Source organism: Amblyomma americanum, chromosome 8, assembly GCF_052857255.1.
Source record: "Amblyomma americanum isolate KBUSLIRL-KWMA chromosome 8, ASM5285725v1, whole genome shotgun sequence".
In the NCBI taxonomy this organism is placed as follows: Eukaryota; Metazoa; Arthropoda; class Arachnida; order Ixodida; family Ixodidae; genus Amblyomma; species Amblyomma americanum.
This window is the reverse complement of record NC_135504.1, coordinates 160,244,160-160,251,024: the sequence shown is the minus strand read 5'-3', so window position 1 is coordinate 160,251,024 and position 6,865 is coordinate 160,244,160. Positions and strand designations below refer to the sequence as shown.

General features: G+C 47.0%; 2 pseudogenes; both read right to left on the bottom strand.

Moving 5' to 3' along the window:
• Positions 1-386: 386 nt before the first annotated feature.
• LOC144102805 (uncharacterized) lies at positions 387-1,970 on the bottom strand (annotated as a pseudogene).
• A 46-nt stretch (positions 1,971-2,016) lies between these two features.
• Positions 2,017-6,574, bottom strand: LOC144102804 (uncharacterized; annotated as a pseudogene).
• Positions 6,575-6,865: the final 291 nt, after the last annotated feature.

Genomic DNA, 6,865 nt, shown 5'->3' with positions numbered 1-6,865 from the left:
TCATCATCATCATCAACATCATCCGCCTTACTACACCCACTGCAGGGCAAAGGCCTCTCCCATGTCTCTCCAATTAATAACCCTATCCTTTGCCACCTGCATCCACCATATTTCATACTAAAAAACAACATAAGGACCCAGATGCTTATGGTTCCAGTAAAAAATGCAAAATAAAGAAGCATACAAATTCCTGAGGAATACACATCATGCATCATTACACAAAAACTATAATATAGAAAAATGAAGACACAAATATGCACGTTTTCACCTCAGACCACACATAATAACATACATGTTCCTAAGAGATGCCAATCATGGATTTAGAAAAGCGAGAAAACAAATTTAAGATGGCAGCAATGCTTGCAAGTCTCAAGACTAAGTCTGCGCTACTGCCGAGGCTTCCTGCCACCACATGCTGGGCATGTAGATCGCTTTGCTGCCCGAGGTTGCTTGTTTTTTTCTCTAGTAATAAAAAAACGACACGTACCTCAAGAAAAAGCGAACAACCTCTGCAGTGGTGGTTACGTATGTGATGCACAGCCAACACCAACCAAGGCAGTACGGCTGTCGACGAGAACTTCCTCAATAATGCTTGCATATACGCCAGCACATGCAACTGCGTCGACAGTCAAATGCTTCACATGACTTTCAACAATTTGGTAGAGGCTTAGCAGCCGGATTGATGGCACTTTCAGAAAGCCTTTTGATTTGGCTTGTATTGTATTGTAGGTGTATGGCTCTTCAATGTTTCCACACAGCTGCAGCATGATATTGGCGAGAATTTTTATACTACATAGACAGCAAAGTAGTCGAGGATGAAGTCTTTTGTAGACAATTCATCATCAAGTGCAGGACAATGCTTCTCGCAGTCATCTGGCTCGACAAGAATATCGTCGAGCAGAACTTTCAAGGTGTCAATCTGAAACATACATACATATTTTTTTGTCAAAAATAAAGCACACAACTCAGGAGCGTGCATGAGAGGCTGCATGATGCCTAGTTTCTGTAATGATAACCTCTCGGGGGTATGAACGGTAGAATCTAAGCTCGCTGAGGGAAAATTTGATTATAGCTGTGCACTTGGGTTGCAAGTCTCAGCCAACTGTAAAGAGGGCATCGCACATGATTCATAGAAGGCTCTTGCTTCTCGAAGAGTCCTTGTAGCTTGAGCAGCAACTGCGGCCCATCTCCTTCAACTGAAGCCCGCTTTGGTGGCTGGACCATGTTGTGCACTGACAACATCCGATATATGAAAAGAAAATGCTGCACAGTCGGCTGCCCTCCATCCCCAGTTACGTGACGTACGATACCGAAGAACCTCTGGAAACAAAAACTGACAGTGAAAGATTAAGTGCACGAAAAAAAAACGAAATTACTTCCAAATGATCCTGCCTAAATTTTGCACTCAGTACATAGCGTAATCCAGACTTTAGCAGGCTTTCAATAAGCGCAACTGTGCTGTGGAGAGTAAACCAGAGGGCTGCACATGTTGGCATCGTTAAAAAGCAGACCTGTCTGGGCACGGGTAGTGTTTTTATGTATATATTCCAATCTTCGAGCCAAGCGATATTTTCCTTTAAGGTCTGAAGTGCAATCATACTCCAGCTTTAGATAGCAGGCTAGAAGTAAGTATACAGGAGGTACAATGCTCACCGCAATATGATCGGCTTCGTCATACCGCACGTGCTCTGGTCTACGAGAATTTAGGCAGTCGAACAACGTGTTCATCCTTCTTGTGAAGTTTGAAGTAGCGGGCGACTCATGGAGCTGCCTACACTTCTCCTGCTGCCTGTAAAATTCAATTTCAGCTGCAGTGTTTTCGCTAAAAAGCTGCAAAATTAAATAAAATTAATTTACCAACACTTTCAGCAGAGCTGAAGATGCGTCTTTTACATGATACCCGCTAGGATCTTTCTTGCCTGGACAACAAGCTTCACACTAATCTTCTGGAACGCATTAGGCGAGATGTGCGCCTTCGTAAGCTTGGGCAGAGCGCGGAGCCCAGCCTGCTCTTCCTCATAGTGCAGCAAGGCAGAATAGTGATAGTGGTGCACTTCTTGGCCTTTCGGCAGCTGTAACAAAATATTAGTAGCTTCAGCAAGGCCGAGTAACACACATTCTGAAGGATCAAATAACACCCTTTCTCTTACTAAAAACTTTCCAACCTTCTGCAGGTTGTTCCGGATGCACTTGAATATGTGAGGTGGGTCTAGCAGCATGTGATTTGTTTTACCAGGGTCGCACGGATTCTGCAAGCACGTCTGGAGCTTACCGATGTTGCTATTGATACCTATAAAAGGAAATAATACGCTGTAATGCTACCTTCCTCATGATGAGTAGGTGCTCGTCTGTATCTTATTTGCTAATGCTACTGTTATCTGAATAACAACCCGATAATAGCACTACTAATACTTACCTAAGCACCTTAATGCTGACTGATTAGATGTAGAATTGTCCCAGGTGATAGCATCCACAATAACACCAGCATGTTAGGTGCACACTATTTACAATAAACTGCACATCTCCAACAAAAATTTTAACTTTAACCCAACGTTTCGAAGCGGACTCGACTCCTTCATCAGGGGTGACTGAGGGCAGTAGCTAGCGTCTTTTAAGTATGGAGGGGAGGGGGGCGGGGTCAAAGGAACGACAGCTGTGACGCGAAAGGCGCGGGGGGGGGGGAGGGGGGGGGGGGCTTAGGCTGTTAGTCACGCTGGCGCACTTCAGGGAGGTGGTGAATGGCGACTTTTTTTCGTTGAGTTGAAGAGCGAAATCACTGGGCAACATATACTGGGGGCAGGTTTCCTTTTGTGCAATTGATATTGTTCGGGGTGGTTTGGATATGCCAGGATTCCAGAAGGAGCATTTTGTGGTAATTTGTTTCGGTTCCAAGGATGCGGGTTTCTTCGAAGTTGATTCTATGGTCGGACGTCGTTTTTATGTGGACGTCGTTTTTATGTTGCCGAATTCTTTTTTTGAAATTTTTGGTTTCGCCGATGTACTTTGCGTCGCAGTTGGCGCATGGAATTTGGTAGACAATGCCTTGGGCTCTTTCTCTCGGCGGCCGGTCTTTGGGAACAGGTAGGCAAAGCGCAACAGTGTTTGTGGGCTTGTGCGCAACCTGGAGATCCGATGTTTTCAGGGCAAGGGCGATGGTCTCGCTGACACCTCCGACATAAGGTAAAGTGACGTATTTTGGTGGTGGCTGTGGTCTTTGTGCGTTGATTTCTGGACGAATGTTGTGTTTTTGACGTCGAATGGTTTTTTTAATAAAGTCTTTTAGGTAGCCGGTCAGGATGAGTTCTTTGAACATCGTGCGTTGTTCTTTATTTCTGTCAAGTTCTGTGCTGCAGTGTGTCTCAACTCTTCTGAACAGCGTCTTCACCACTGATGCTTTATGGGCTGTCGGGTTGTTCGAAGAGAAGTGGAGATACCGGCCTGAGTGGGTTGGTTTGCGGTGTACCGAGAATTGAAGTGTATTGTGTTTCTGGGACACGAGGACGTACAAGAACGGCAAGGAGTCTTCTTGTTCCATCTCTAGCGTCAACTGAATGTCAGGTTCTACGGAGTTTAAATGACGAAAGAAATGTTGTGTCTCAGATTTTTTGATGACGGTGAAGCAGTCATCGACATAGCTGAGGAAAATCTTTGGTTTCGGGTGGAATGAGTTGAGGGCTCGTTGTTCGATGTGCTCAATGGTTAAATTGGCCATCGCGACAGAGATGGATGCTCCCATACCCAGAGCCTACGACTACTTCCGCCTGGTTCCCACACCGGAAGGACGAAGCATCATCAACAAGGCAGAACAGCACCTAGTGACCGCACGGATACATGAGTGCCGTAGCGTGATTAGGAAGAAAGAAATCGACGCCTTGTTCGCCCGCCGACAACTCGAGCAACCCCCACCGGACCATTCTGACCTAGTCGCAAACATGTCCTCCAGGAAGCTCACAACCACCAAAACATCAATCCTAGCCAAGGGACACAAATTCAACCTCCAGGTGAACGGAACCCTCTCCTCCCCCCACCCTTCCAGCAATCGTATCGGCGCTTGAAGTCGGTATCCGGCAGCTGGAACCTGGTATACGAGAAGAGGTCAGGCTCAAAACAATAGGTGTACTTAATTCAGTGCAAGCACACCGAAAAGAATCAAACCTAACACCTGATGTAAGGCAAGCCCTGCAAGACGTCAAGACAGACACCAACATAGTGTTCCTCTCAGCGGACAAGGGCAACAGAACAGTGATTCTGGAAAGACGGGACTACGAAGAGAAAATATCCACCTTACTCAGCAGTCAAGAATATGAAAAATTGCAGAAGGACCCCACAACCACTACGCAAACAAGGCTAAAGAAAACATTGAAAGAAGTACTCCAAAAACACCCCACCTTCCGAAATCTCTACCTTCAGTGATTGAGCACCAACGGATCGGCTCCAGCATTCTATGGCCTGCCCAAATTCCACAAACCGGGGATCCCTTTGCGCCCGATTGTCGACTTCCGCTGTTGCCCTCTTCGCTCGTTGTCACAATACCTTCACAAACTCATATCCCCAATCGCACGAAAAACAGCGACCCATATCCGTGATTCCAGTCACTTCATGAAATTGGTGTCCCAAGCCACCCTTGAGGCCGACGAATGCCTTGTCTCCTTCGACGTGGTGTCCCTTTTCACTAACATCCCCGTGAAGCTTGCGGTGGCCGCTACCCGAGACGCCCTACAACGCGACGAGACACTAAGCGCACAAACCCCGCTGAGTGTAAATGATGTGTGCCGCCCCCGGAGTTGTGCCTATCAAACACAAACTTCTCGTGAAACGGGGAATTCTACCGACAAGTGAAAGGAACACCAATGGGGGCATCCATCTCTGCCGTCATGGCCAATTTAACCATGGAACACATCGAACAACGAGCCCTCAACTCATTCCACACGAAACCAAAGATTTTCCTTAGGTATGTCGACGACTGCTCCGCCGTGATCAAAAGATCTAGCTGAGACTAAACATTTTGTCATTTAAACTCCGTAGAACCTGACATTCAGTTCACGCTAGAGGTGGAACAAGAGAACTCCCAGCCGTTTTTGGACGTCCCCGTGTCCCGAAACCACAATACCCTTCAATTCTCCGTACACCGCAAACCAACCCACTCAGGCCGGTATCTCCACTTCTCTTCGAACCACCCGACAGTCCATAAAGCATCAGTGGTGAAGACGCTGTTCAGAAAAGTTGAGACCGAGCTTGACAGGAAAAAAAGAACAACGCACGATATTCAGAGGACTCATCATGAACGGCTACCCAAAAGACTTTATTTAAAAAAACAGTCGACGTCAAAAACACAACGTTCGTTAAGAAATCAACGCTCAAAGACCAACGCCACCAACAAAATACGTCACTTTACCTTAAATCGGAGGTGTCAGCGAGACCATCGCCCGAATCCTGAAAAAATCGGGTCTCCAGGTTGCGCACAAGCTCACAAACACTGTTGCGCTTTGCCTACGTGTTCCCAAAGACCGGCCGCCGAGAGAAGGAGCCCAAGGCATTGTCTACAAAATTCCATGCGCCGACTGCGACGCAAGCTTCATCGGCGAAACCAAAAATTTCAAAGAAAGAATTCGGCAACATAAAAACGACGTCCGCAAATTAGCAAGAGAACGCAATCCAGTAGCCGAACATTCCGAGGACTCCGACCATAGAATCAACTCCGAAGAAACTCGCTCCCTTGGAACAGAAACAAATTACCACAGAAGGCTCCTTCTGGAATCCTGGCATATCCAAACCATCCCGAACAATATCAAGAGCACAAAAGGAAACCTGCCCCCAGTAAATGCTCAGGGACTTCGCTCTTCAACTCAACGAAAAAAGTACCCGTTCACCACATCCCTGCAGTGCGCCTGCGCGACTAACAGCCCCTCCCCCTCCCCCGTGCCTTTCGCGTCACAGCTGGCGTTCACTTGACCCCCTCCCCTCCTCTCCATACTTAAAAGACGCTAGCTACTGCCCTCAGTCACCCCTGATGAAGGAGCCGAGTCGGCTTCGAAACGTTGGGTTAAAGTTAATATTTTTGGTTGGAGACGTGCAGTTTATTATGTCTTCAAACCCAACCAGACAGGCAAATATTCCTCCCGGTGTAGCACCAGAGGCACAGCAATTCCCCATAGTCTGTGACCAGCCACCCAGGAAAGGCCGGAACAGGAACACGAGCACGATCTGCATCTTTCTTTTCATCTCCTGGTCTTGTGTGCTCGGAGTTCACCTTGCCCATGAGTGCCATGTCTGGCTCTCTGATGTGAACGTCTCTTCTCACAGACATCTCATCAAACATTAACACGCCTACAACAAAAAGTTTTAATTAGTTTTCAACTATAAGACTCTCATGATATCTTCAGAATCACACGTGTAAAACAAAATTTCAGCAAACGTTACCGCGACGCTCTCTGTCTCGAACTGCTAGTAGCTTTTCCTTTAGGACAATGAATAAATTTGCGTAAAAGCCAAAATCGGCTTTCAGGTTCCACATGTAACCATATATTTTGCCAGCATTAGGCAAAAGAAGATACTCGTTCTCGTGAAAGATCATGTACAGTACTCACGGATTGAAATAGGACATTCGGAGCGCTAGCCTTGCAGTGCCACGCAGGCATGTGGTAAACCACAGGCCGGCTCATGGCTACTGGAAGGAACAATTCTGCTTTGTAGATGTTCTCCCTCTCGCGCCATACCACAATGCACCACCTTGGTTCCATGAGCGTCTACGGGCGGCGTTCCATGAAGCGACGGCCACGCGCTCCGAATGTCCTATTTCAATCCGTGAGTACTGTACACTGCAGTGGAGACAGTCAAAAAGCCACTCCTTGATGTAACTAGCGAA